We start from the raw sequence: 14,091 nt of genomic DNA on the forward strand, positions 1-14,091 counted from the left end.
TTTTAGGTGTGTTGCATCACACCTTAGTTTCTAGAAAGTAATACAATTCTAATTTCTGTGGTACTTTTGGGCAGGTAATGACACTAATAGTATGGATGTTAGGTACCTGTGCTATCAGTTCTCTACTCATCTGGAATCAAAACTTGGGTGATTTTTGCTTTTTGTTTTATGATACTGGTTTTTTAAAGATTTATTGAACCAGATGTGGTAATACACACCTGTAATTCCAGCATTCTGGGAGGCTGTGGCAGGAAAGTCACAAGTTCAAGGTCAACCTGGGCAATTTATTTGTTTGTTTGTTTGGTACTGGGGATCAAACTCAGGTCCTTGTCCTTGCGCAGCAGGCAGCGAAACCACTGAGCTAAATCCCTAGCCCAATCTGGGCAATTTAGCAAGACCCTCTGTCAAAATAAAAAAGTCCGGGGCTGTAGCTCAGTGTGAAGTCCCAAGTTCTATCTCCAGTACTACAAAAATAAATAACTGAATAATCATCTGGTAACTATACACTACCATAGGACAATTTAAGTAGGGTCAGCAGCTTTGATCACTTAAGGTCACTTCCAACTCTGCTGTTCTGTGAACTTCACAAACCCAAGAGGTGATCCAGCAGTCTCCAGCATGGATCACTGGCTTCAGGACTCAGTTAGTGGCCTTTAGTGAGCTTCATACACATTGAAACTACCTACAGGCCACCACTTCTGTGTGTATATGGGGTGGGTACTGGAGATTGAACTTGGGGTGCTCTTCCTTGTTATTTTTTCACACAGTCTCATTAAGTTGCCCAGGGTGGCCTTGAACTTAAAATTCTCATGCTCCAGCCTTACAAGCTCCCTTTGGCAAACAAATGTCAGAAAGTGTTGGGGGAGAGATTGTCAGTTTCTTAACCTACAACAAAGAAAAAATGTCATTGCTGAGAAACTTAAGAGGACAGAAACATCCAACACAGATGGAATTTGATCTTAACCATTCACATGCACTTGAAGCCAAGTCCTGTATAAACCTTAGAAAACAGATACAAGTTTTAATCATCTTTTAGGTATAATTAACAGGAAATTACATGAAAATAACAGCTAAATAATAACGCCATTTTTTCCCTACCATTCCTTTATTTTTCTCTAGTACTAGAGAATGAACCCAGGACCTTTGCACTGGGCTGCATCTCAGCCTTTTATTTATTAAACTTTGAGGCGGGGTCTCATTAGGTTACCCAGGCTGGGTGTGATCTTTTGATCCTTCTGCCTCTGAATGCTGAGATTACAGTCATGCACCACCACACCTGAACTCCATCATTCCTCTTTTACTTAGTGTTAGCCCTGCTCATGGTTTGCTGATTTTTTTTTTAACATTCTGTTATATCTTCTGTGTTTTTGTTTTTTGGTACTGGGGATTGAACTCAGGACCTTGTGCTTGCAAGGCAGGGTTGGAACCACTGAGCTAAATCCCTGGCCCATGTCTTCTGTGTTTTTAATTCATTAAGTTTATTGATAACGTTTTAGGTACACATCACATTCATCTTGGGAATTTGTACCTGTACCTGATATATCTTGGTTCTTGTTTTTTCCCATTCCCTCCCTCCCAGCCCTCCACCCCTTCTTATTTACAAAAGCTTTGTTTCCATTTTTTTCCTTTACTCATATTTTTTATTTCCCTTCTTTCCTCCTTCCCTCCCTACTTCCCTTTCCCCTTTGGACCTTTTCTTCCTATTTCATATTATTTATTATACACTTTGGTCCTCATTTACACTCTCAGTTTCTCACAGCAGAGAAATTATTCGGTATTTACACGTGTGCCCCATTTATTTCCCTTAAGAGTATGGCCTCAATGTCCACCCATTTAGCTATGAATGTCTCAACTTTCTCATTCTTTATGGCTGAGTAGTACTCCATTTTATTTTTTTTTAAATCTTTAGTCACCAGTTGATGGGCATTTGGGCTGTTTCTAAGATTTAGCTATTACAAACTGCCACTATAAACATAGGTATGCATATATCACTGTCCTATGATGCTTTTTTTTTTTTAATTCTTTTATTGGTACATTGTAGGTATACAACACAATTACATTTCTCATTGGGAATTGTACCTTTACATAATGCATCTTGGTTCTTATTTTTTCCCCATTCCTAGCCCTCCCTTCACCCCCTCCACCCTTCCCTATTTACAAAGACTTTATTTCCATGTTTTCCATTTCTCATCATTTTTCCTTTCCCTGCTTTCCTTTCCCCTGCCCCTCCCACTACCCCTACCCCTTTGGACCTTTTCTTCCTATTTTACATTATCGATTATTCATTCTAATCATTGGTACATTTTAGGTATACAACATAATGACATTCATCATTGGAAATTTGCACCTTTACATAATCTCTCTTGGTTCTTATTTTTCACCCTTGCCCAGCCCTCCCTTCAACCCCTCCATTCTTCCCTATTTACAAAGATTTTGTTCCTATTTTTCCATTTTCTCATATTAACCCCATTCCCTTCTATCCTTTCCCCTAGCCCTCCCACTTCCTTCCCCTTTGCCCCTTTTTTTCCTATTTCACATTACCTATTATACATTTAGTCCTTATTTACACTTTCAGTTTCTCACACCAGAGAAACTATTCGGTATTTACACGTGTGTCCTATTTATTTCACTTAAGAGTATTCCCTCAATGTGCATCCACTTAGCTATAAATGTCTCTAATTTCTCATTTTTAATGGCTGAGTAGTACTCCATTTTATTAAAAAACCACATTTTCTTTATCCAGTCTCCAGTTGATGGGCATTTGGGCTGTTTCCAAGTTTTAGCTATTACAAACTGTGCTGCTATGAACATGGGCACACATATATCACTGTGGTATGATTCTTTGAATTCTTTGGGGAAGATCCCGGCAGTGGAATAGCTGGGTCAAATGGGACTTCCAGTCCTAGTTCTTTGAGGTATCTCCATACTGATTTCCACAGTGGTTGCACCAGTCTGCACTCCCACCAGCAGTGGAGTAGTGGTCCTCTTCCCCCACAGCCCCGCCAGCATTTGTTATTGGTTGATTTCATGATAGCAGCCATTCTTTCTGGAGTGAAGTGGAATCTCAGCGTTGTTTTTAATTCTTTTGAGAAGAATTCTTAGCAGGGGAATGAAATAGTTGGGTCAAATATGACCTCTAATCCTAGTTCTTTGAGGTATCTCCATACTGATTTCCACAGTGGTTGCACCAGTCTGCACTACCACCAACAGTGGAAAAAGGTTACTTTTTCCCCACAGCCCTGCCACCATTTGTTATTGGTTGATTTTTTTTTTTAAGAATGGGAAAAATATATTGAGAGAAAGAAAGCTTCTAAGAGAGACAGAAGGGGGACCAGAAAGTGGGTTGCCATGCTAATGGATTCTTTTATTTATTTATTTTTTTTAAGTAAACTTTTTTTTGGTACCGGGGATCGAACTCAGGACCTTGTGCTTGTGAGGCAGGCGGCGGAACCACTGAGCTAAATCCCCAGCCCTCTAATGGATTCTTAATACCTACTCTAAGGAGCTTGTGAAATTATCTTGTTCAGGCTTACTTTTCCCATCCTGATATGTCGAGTTAAACTATCCATGTTCAGTAACCATACATTTTAGCCAAATAACAGTTTTTCTTTTTGAGACAGGGTCTCACTGTGTATCTCAGGCTGGCCTCAAACTCTCAGTGATCCTGCCTCAGCCTCCTGAGTGCTGGGGTTACACATGTGCAGCACCATGCCCAGCAGAGAAGTTTTAAATATGTAGTGAAGACTTCCTGTTTTGGAATCTAAAAAGGTTTTTTTGTTTTTGTTTTTCTCACTATGTAGTTCAGACTGGCCTTGAACTGTGTAACCCAGGCTGGCCTGGAACTCATGGCAGTCCCACCTCAGCCTCCTGAATGCTGGAATAGGTGTGTGCCACCACACCCAGCTTAAAAGTCATTATTAATCACTACCTCTCTGGGTTAAGCAAAAATTCTAATTTTATCTGGGAGAGAGTAGGAATTCTGTTCTTATTTGGAAAAATATTATTAACCTATTCCTTCAGAGGTTCTGTCATTTTCCCTCTTGGAAAAATGTTCTATTTTTGATGTTTTAAATTTGTCTTAATAAAGTAATAGTGTTAGCTTTCCATTACTGTGACAAAAGATTTAGGGTATCAGCTTATGAGGAGGAAAGGTTTATTTTGGCTCCATTTTGGGTCTGTTGTGCTTGGGGCCATGGCAAGTGGTACTTCATGGTTGAAGCATATGGCACAGGAAGCTGCTCGCCTAATGGCAGCTAGGAAGCAAGAAAGGGGGTGGTGTTCCAATATCCCCAAAGAGCACCCAGTGACCTTTCACTAGGCAACACAGGCTTCTGGGGGACACATAACCAAGCCATAGTACTTTATAAATCGTAACATTCATTGATAAGAGCTAATATTGATTGAATTTCTGCCATGTGTGGCTCTGTACATATATTATCACATGTAATCCTGTAACGTGGTGACATGAGTATAGTTTATTGTCCCCATTTTACAGAAAGAAAAACAGGCAGAGTGATATTCTGTGCTTTGCCCCAGGTCACCAGAATTAGAACCCAAGCATTCTGAATACAGAGCCATCTCGATTACCTCCCATTGCAGTTCTTCAAGCTTCTGAATTTCCCCCTTGTCCTACAAGTGAACTTCATTTTCTACACATAAAAGAGAAAAACAGTTTAAGAGTGCAGAAATAGTTACTGAGTCAAGTTTGCTACTAATTCAGTAGCTTTTAAAAATCTAGTACAAAATTAGATACTGTGTGGGCCGGGGATTTAGCTCAGCGGCACTGCACCTGCCTTGCAAGCACAAGGTCCTGAGTTCCATCCCCAGTACCAAAAAAAAAGATACTGTGTTACTGAGAAATGTTACCTAGACAGCCTCAAGATTTTTTTAGGATGCTGTGTTGTTATCGGAATCCACGGGCTTTTGATTCTGCTGGCTGGCTCCACCAAAATGTTACTGGGTTCTGGGTTGCTCAACTTGTGTTCCAGAGTTAGATTCCAGGTTCTTCTTTTGAACAAAGAATTGAATGGAATGAGCAAGCAATGGCAAAATTTATTTGAGGAAGTAAAAGTGAAGAGAGAAACACTCTGCAGAGCAAGCTTGGGCCAAGTAAAAGAGGAAGAAAGCAAGATGAACACGAGAAAGCAGAGTGGGCTCTCATGAGGACAGCTACGATAGCAAGTCCTTGGCTTCTGTGTCTTTTGTGCAGTCCAAATCTTCAAGGAAACTCCAAGAACTATAATATGGGTCCTGAGAGGCAGTGCTGGGATCCCATATCTCAGGCTGACATCAGATCCAGGCCATCCTATTGAAAACTTGCTCAATCTCATGAGGGACTTGGGAACTGTTCTGCACATGTGTTCCAGGATCTTGTAATTAACAGGTCATGCTGCTTCCCCAGCCAGCTTTGCCATGCCCAACACTTTTTACATCATTATGGGTACTTGGTTATTATCCAGTACTAGCTATGGAACACTTTACAGTTTCCTCAGTTTACTTTTTCCAGGTATGTTAGTCATCTTTCCTGTTTCTGGGACAAAATACCTGATACCCACAACTTATAGGAAGAGAGGCTTCATTTGGGTCCTAATTTCAGAGGTTTCAGTTCATGGTCAGCTGGTTCCAAAACAGCAACCTCATGGAGGAAGAGCAAGCGAGAGCAGAGCTGCTTATTTCATGGCAGCCGGGAAGCAGGAAGAGCAGGAAGAAGCCAGGGACCCACCTCTGAACACATTCAGCTATGAACTTATCAGTGGATGAATCCACTGGTAAGTATAGCACTCCCATGATCCAGTCACCTTCCAGAAGCCCCACTGAACACTTGCAGGCTTGGGGGACGGGGCACATTTTCTATCTAAATCAACAGCAGGAGAGTTCACCATCCTGTGAATTCCAGTTCAGCATTCCTCCTGCCTCAGCCTCCCAAGTGGTGGGATGAAAGGCATGTGCCATCACAACTAGTGTTAATAAGTGAACAGCTCTTTTATGTCTTTGTAAACCATGAATTTGTATTTCCTGAAGCCCACCAACAAATGTTCCAGAAGAGGTTATTCCTATACAACTAGACTTTGTGCGCGTGATACCTGCATTTATTTATTTATTTATTTATTTATTTGTTTGTTTGTTTGTTTATTTATTTATTTATTTATGATACCTTCTTTTAGTCATCTGGAGCTGGAATTTTAGAAATCCTGGCTCCAGGGCTGGGGATTTAACTCAGTGGTGCCGCCACCTGCCTTGCAACCGCAAGGTCCTGAGTTTGATCTCTGGTACCAAAAAAAGAGAAAAATCCTGGCTCCTAGACTCATTCTGAAGGAAACCTCAGCCATTTGGTCTCCTATCTCCTTTGTCTGCTTCAAACCCACAGATCGTCCCTAAATCCTGGAGAGTTTCACAACATGCTGGCTCATCGTCTTCCTGTTGAAGAGCTTTTACCCTGAGGAAATTCTCATGTTAGCCCAAATGCCTTATGTTACTTACTTGTGTAACTCAGACTTGTTGAAACAGTGTATAGAATAAGAAATTTTCATCCATTCTCAATTGATTGTGGTTGGAATTCTCATGTGTAGCTCTGGTCCTGCACACCAGTCCTTGAGACTTACCAGCTGAACTTGGCCATCCACTCGGTCTCTCTGAGCCTCAATTTCCTCATCTGTAAAGTAATGGGCACCTAATCCACATGGCTTATTTTCAGAATAACCACCTAGAAGCAATGTGAGAGTCCCAAGTGTCAAAATTGAACCGTATTCACAATACAGTTACAAATGCTTTTCAAATGTTAGAAAAGGTGGGTTTTTTGCTTCTGCTCGTGTGTGTGTGTGTGTGTGTGTGTGTGTGTGTGTGTGTGTGAGATACTGAGCCCCCAGAGCTTCGTGCCTGCTAAACACACAGTTTATCACTGAGCCACCTCCCCAGCCTCAAGACTGATTACCAGTCTATCCATGCCTTCCTTTGTTTTGCATACTGATAGGTCAGACAGCAAGGTTTATAAGGGTCCTGCCATTAACATTTATGGGGAATGCTTAGCAGATTTCAGAATCAGGTCTGTTTTTTTGGTACTGGGGATCAAACTCAGGACCTTGTGCTTGCGAGGCAGGCGGCAGAACCACTGAGCTAAATGCCCAGCCCAGAATCAGGTTTTTAAACTGCTAGGAGCTTACTTATTAGAAGATAAATGAAGAGAGAGAAAAAGGAAGAATGTAGACAGCCAAGAAATGAGGTGTTAACTCAACGCTGTTAGAATGGTGATAATCAAAAAGATCAAGAGAGAAAAAATGCCAGTAAGGATGGAGAGAAAGGGGAACTTTTTTTTATACACTGTTGTTGGGATTGTAAATTACTATAACCACTGTGGGAAACAGCATGAAGTTCCCTCAAAAAAACTAAAAACAGGGCTGGGGATTTAGCTCAGTGGTTCCGCTGCCTGCCTCGCAAGCACAAGGTCCCGAGTTCAATCCCTGGTACCAAAAAAAAACAACAACTAAAAACACACTGGTTGTGGTGGCACATCTCTATAGTCCCAGGTATTCAGGACATTGAGGTAGGTGTGTCACTTGAGGCCAGGAGGTCAAGGCCAGCCCGGGAAACATAGGGAGACCCCTTTCTCAAAAAAAAAAAAGCTCCACAGAAACTAAACACTATTCCACTATCCCACACTAGGTACATAATCAGAATATCAAAGAAATACCTACATTCCAGGTTTGTGGCTGCAGAACTATTCACAATAGTCAAGATATGGAATCAATTGAGGTGTACATCAGTGGGTGACTACATAAAGAAAAGGTGATAGAGATATTTTGGAATATTATTCACCCATAAAAAGAATAAACCTATCATTTGCAGCAACATGGATGGAACTGGAGGACACTATATTAAGTTAAATAAGCCAGGTACAGAAAGACAAATGCTATTTGCTGTTCTCATTAATGTGGAAGCTAGAAAAAGTTGATCTCATAGAAGTAAAGTAGGGCTGCTTGACATGGTTGTGCATACCTGTAATCCCAGCATTCAGGAGGCTGAGGCAGGAGGATTGCTATGAATTCGCACCCAGAGTGGTAAGCAGCATAACCTCTCCATGATTTAGAATCCAGACACTGGAAAATAACTTGGGGAAGAAATGAAGGAGGGAAGTGGATCCCTGAGACCCAGAAAGGATCTGAAGGGGAAATTGGAGCCCGTAAAGAAAGTAAGGAGACAGACCTCAGTGCAGACAAAGCAGGGGCCAACCTGCACTTTCTCCCCAGCTTTTGGCTTGTGGTGTGAGAAAGGAAGATCAAATCTACAGAGACACAGTGAAAGTGGGCAACTGCAGAGCCCTCCAGGGAGAAACACACCAGTGGAACAGAGCAATGGATGCTGGGTGCTACAATGGCTGGTGAGTGACTCCAGTCCAAACGACTGCCATGTCCCCAGGAGAAGGTCTTGGTCAGACACCATTTGCCAACTGAACCTGGGACTTGGAGCAGCCAAGACTTCATTACAGGGCGCCAAGTGTTAAACTCTCACAGTGACTGGGTAAGGGACAACTATGGGAGACATTTAGAGTCAGGGAGCTGTCGTCAGGGCAGCAAGAGATACCCAGAGCATTATAAGCTAAATGACTAAGGCCCCAACCCTGGATTTGAAAGTACCAGAACTGGTACCCTCTCCTAATCCTACTGCAGGCTTGCTGGGATTATCCAGCACAGATCTGGGCTCTGACTGCTATGTCTGTCTACTAGTGAGAGCAGAGTCTGCCCTGAAATGGATAATACCACAAAACTGTAGACTCCAGAGGATAACCAAAGGCTTGAAATCACAGAGAAACTTTTCTCTTTTTCGTTGTTTTTGGGTGTGTGTGTGTGTGTGTATTGTGTTATTATTTGGTAGGTTTTTTTTTTAATTTTTATTGTTTGTGAGTGTGAACACTGTTTTGAAGTTTGTTTTGTTTTGTTTTCTTCTTCTATTTGTTTTTTCCTTTTTTCTCTCCTGTCCTCTTTGCCAGTTTCCCAAGGCTTGGGAAATCCTCCATTGTCCTTCAGCCTTGCTTCTAATCTTTTTCTCCTCTTTTATTTCTCTATTTTTTTCCTCTTCTCTCTTTTAGAACTTCTCCCCTTAGGGTAAAATTGCTCTACTGAATAGATATTTGCTGTATATAATTTTCTGATTTGCCTTAGGTTTTATTATATAACTATAAGTCTTGTACCTACAGTTAAAGGTGACAAATTAATAGTTATCACAATCTGGCATTTTCTAGTCTGTGCTTGCTGCTATTGTTATTACTCATTGTACTACTTTAACCATGGTAACACAGTTGTTGTGATCAATTGCTCTTCCTTGTATCCCAATACCTAGAGTTCTGGGGGTCATAAACAGTACTATAGCCCGGTACCAAAGAACTGGGTTCCAGGCCAAACAGGCACCAACATTTCATCCCTAATGAATTAAAGAGGCAGGATCCTTGGACAAACTCAAAAGCCAAAATCCAGCTATGCCTAAAAGACATCTCAGGAAAACAGTTATTTCTTAAAGTGATCTCAATACTAGTAATAAAGCTACCTACCATTAGCAATTTACAAGCTTCAATACAGAAAACAAATTAACAACAAAATAGAAAATGAGAGAGCACTGAAGCAAGGTACAACCTATAATCCCCATTTTGCCTAAGATTAATCAAGGGGATACTGAGGTGGGAGAAATCAAAAGCCACACAGCTAAATTTTATGAAATAGTAGCAGTGGAAGTAACAAAACAGATGAATAAGTCTCAACAAAACCAAAACAGAGATAGAGATGATGACCATAATGGAGGAAGAAATGGTTAATGAATCTAGAGTAGATACAGCTTTAAAAAAAAAAAAAAAAAAGAGGACCCTAGGAAAGACATAGAAAACATGAAACCCAACATAGAAAAGAACTGTATTCCATAAAACAAACTCAAGTAGAAATCCAGATTAAAAATTCTATTGAAAGTATACACAACAGAGTCAACCAATGCAAAGTTAGACTATCAGATCTAAAAGACAAGGTTGTGGTTGGCAGTCAACAATTGAAAGACATCTTAGAAACAGAAAGGGAAGCCAAGCATGGTGGTGCATCCCTGTAATCTCAGCACTCAGGCTGAGGCAGGAGGATTGCTATGAGTTTGAAGGTAACTCGGGCTACACAGTGAGTTCAAGGCCAGTGTGGATTACATAGTGAGAATCTTTGTCAAAAAACAACAACAACAACAAAAAAGGCAAAGGGCCATGAAAAAGTCAATCCTACAGTTGCTAGATGATCCAAAGAAAACTTATAAAATTAATTGGAATCAATGAAGAATCAGAAGATAGCACAAAGCCCATTAAAAAACCTGTTCACAGAAGTAATAGCAGAAAATTTTCCAAACATGGAAAAAGAATTTGACATACAAATAAGTGAGGCATATAGAACTCCAAATAGTCATGATCAGAAAAAAAAACTACACTTAGGCATATAATAGCCAAGATTCCAGAAATTCAACCGAGAATATTTAAAAGCTGTTAGAGAAAAGAAATAAATCACCTATAAAGGAAAGTCCATCAGCTTCACAGCAGACTTCTCAACACAAACCCTTAGGTCAAGGAGAGCTTGAAGTATTTCAAATCCTAAAAGAAAACAATCTCCAACCCAGGTTGATGTACCCCACAAAATTATCTCTCAAAATTGATGGAGAAATAAGATATTCCCATGATAAAGAACACCTGAAGAAATTCATAACCACCAAACCAGCACTTCAAAAAGTTCTGAAGGATATTCTAGAAAAAGACAACAATTTCAAGAATCCCAATAGAATGAATCCACCAGGCATGGCAATCAATTAAACAGAATTAAACAGAAGGGAAAGAAAGGGAACCTGCAACAGGAAAATAATATGACAAGGATAAGTCAATACATACCAGTTATAACCATCAATGTGAATGGTGTCAGTTCCATCAAAAGAAATAGATGGGCAGAATGAATCATGAAACAAGATCCAACTATATGTCACATACAAGAAACATATTTAACTCAAAAAGAAATTCATAGACTGAAAGTCAAAGGATGGAAAACATTACTCCATGCAACAGGAAGCCAGAAAAAAGCAGGGGTAGCTATTCTATTTGCAGACAAAATAGATTTCAAGCCAAGCCCTATTAGGATAGACAAAGAAGGTCACTATGTTCTTGTTAAGGGAACAATCCAAGAGGAAGACATAACAATCATAAATATCTATGCAACAAATACTGGCACACCATATATATATAATATAAAACAAACATTAATGGTTATGAAAAATCAAATAAGCACTAATACAATTGTAATGGGTGACCTCAATACCCCACTGTCACAAATAGATTGACTACACAAAAAGTCAACAAAGAAATATCAGAGCTGAACTAAACAAACAACTGGACTTAGTAGGTATCTATGGAGTGTTCCACCCAATAACAACAGAATACACATTCTTCTCAGCAGCACAAGGGACTTTCTCTCTCTAAAATAGAACACACACTAACTCATAGAACATGCTTATGTAAATGCAAAGGAATTGAAATTATCCCATGCATATTATCAGATCATAGTGCAATGAAATTGGAAGTCAATAGCAAAAGAAACTACAAAAAAAATTGTAACTAAATAATACCTTCCTGAACAAACAATGGAAAGCAGTTAAAATTAAAGAATAAATTAGACAGTTCCTACAATTAAACAATAATGATAATATGACATACTGGAACTTATGTGACACAATAAAAGCAGTCCTACAAGGGAAATTTATAGTGGTGAATTCCCACATCAGAAAAACAGAGTAAGCTCAAATAAATAACCTAATGTTGATCTTCAAGCTTTGAGAAAAAGAGCAAGTTAAACCTAAAACACATATAAAGGGGGAAATTATAAAGACCAGAGCAGAAATTAATGCAATTTAGAATAAGAAACTAATACAAAGTATCAATGGATCGAAGAATTGGTTCTATGAAGGATTAAATAAAATAGACAAACCCTTAGTTAACCTTATTTTTTTTAAAAAAAGAAAAGGAAAGACCCAAATCCATACAATTAGGAATAAAAGCAGCAAAATCACCATGGATCTTGCAGAAATCCAGATGATCATCAATACCTACTGTGAAAACCTGTATTCTAATAAGATGGAAAATACAGATGAAATGAACAGATTTCTAGATACATATGAATTACCAAAGCTGAATCAAGAAGATATAAAAATTCTAAATAACCCAGAATCAGTTAATGAAATTGAAGAAGCAATTAAAAAAACTACCAACAAAGAAAATTCCAGGTCCTGATGGATTCACTGCTGAATTTTACAAGAACTTTAGAAAAGATCTAATGCCATTCAAATTCTTTAATGAAATTGAAAGGCAACCAATCTCCCAAATTCATTCCTGGAAGCAAGCATTATCCTGATACCAAAACCAGAGAAACATCAAACCAAAAAAGAGAACCATAGGCCAATCTCCTTAATAAACATAAATGCAAAATTCCTGGTAAGATACTGGCAAACAGAATGCAGCAAATCATCAAAAAGATTATAAACCATGACCAAATAGGATTCATCTCAGGGATGCAGGGATGGTTTGACATACATAAACCAATAAAAAAAAAAGAAATTGGTTATCAGGTACAGAAATAGATAAGAGCTTTGCAGGGTGGCACATGCTTGTAATCACTCTGGGAGGCTGAGGCAGAAGGATTAAAAGTTCAACCCAGCCTGGTCAATTTAATGACTTAGTGAGACTATGTCAAAAAATAAAAAGGGCTGGCATTGTAGCTCAGTGCAAAGGCCCTAGGTTCAATCCCCAATACCACCAAAAAAAAAAAAGGAAAGTTTTCGTGTTCTATAGACAATAAAGTAGTTCATTCATTGTATATTTCAAAAAAGGTAGAAGAAAGGATTTTGATTGTTCTCAAAACAAATGATAAATGTTAGGCTGGAAATTTAGCTCAGTGGTGCCGCACCTGCACCTGCCTCGTAAGCACAAGGTCCTGAGTTTGATCCCCAGTACCAGAAAATAAAAAAAGATAAATGTTAAAGAGGTGATATGCTAATGGTCTAGATTTTATCATTATACATTGTATTCTTGTATCAAAATATCAATTTTATCCCATAAATATATACAATTATTATGTGTCAATTAAAAGATTAACACTTGGAAGCAAGAACAAGATTCCAGGTGGACAAGGGATGTGAATCCCTTCTTTGCTGTGGCCACCAGAGGCCTAGGTCGCCATCTGCCACCTGGATGAGACCTGGGGCTTGGGGTGGCTCCCTTGTAGGTGTGGATGAAGAGCAGAGCTACAGGGAACACTGAAGCTACTGGATATGCAATTTTTTAAATCTCCATTAAATATTACCAGCTTAAATTTTTCAAAATAGATATCGTATGAGTGTGTGTGTGTGTGTGTGTGTTTTGAAACAGGGCCTCACTATGTAGTTCAGGCTGGCCTTAACTCACTAGGTAGCCCAAGCAGAGCTGGAACTTGCCTCAGCCTCCTGAGTGCTGGGATTATAGGTGTGAGCCACCACACCCATCTTTATGGTGCTTGAGATTAAACTCAGGGTCTTCTCATTGAAAAAATATTTTTACTTTAAGGTAGGGTCTTGCTAAATTGCTAAATTACCTAAGCTAAGTTGGAACTTGCCATCCTCCTGCCTCAGCCTCCCAGAGTGTTCACATTAAGGCAGTCCACCCATTCCTGGTATTATTCTAGACAATATTTGATATGACCTGCCTTCCTACTTTCTGAAATGTATTCCTAGATGTTATGTTTTATATAAAGTATCATGTGCTAGTAGGTGGGGTTTTAGGGAGGTGACTGGCTTATGGGGTATGATAACCATTGGTGGATTGGTCCACTGATGAGTTTATAGCTGGGTGGGATGTTGGGAGGTGAGACTCATCAGAGGAGTTGAGCCCCAGGGATCACGAGCTTTCTCTGCTGACATGCCCCTCTGCAATGCTGCCTTGCCTTAGAGCCACCCTGAGGCAGGGGATTAAGATGTGGACAACTGTCTGGGCAAGTGATCGTGACCTGTCAGTCGCAGGGTTCCAGGACACATGCGCAGAAGAGGTCCCAAAGTCCTGCACCTGGA

This window comes from Heterocephalus glaber, unplaced genomic scaffold, assembly GCF_053883595.1.
Source record: "Heterocephalus glaber isolate CG9 unplaced genomic scaffold, H.glaber_assembly_v1.0 deba00001452, whole genome shotgun sequence".
Taxonomy (NCBI): Eukaryota; Metazoa; Chordata; class Mammalia; order Rodentia; family Bathyergidae; genus Heterocephalus; species Heterocephalus glaber.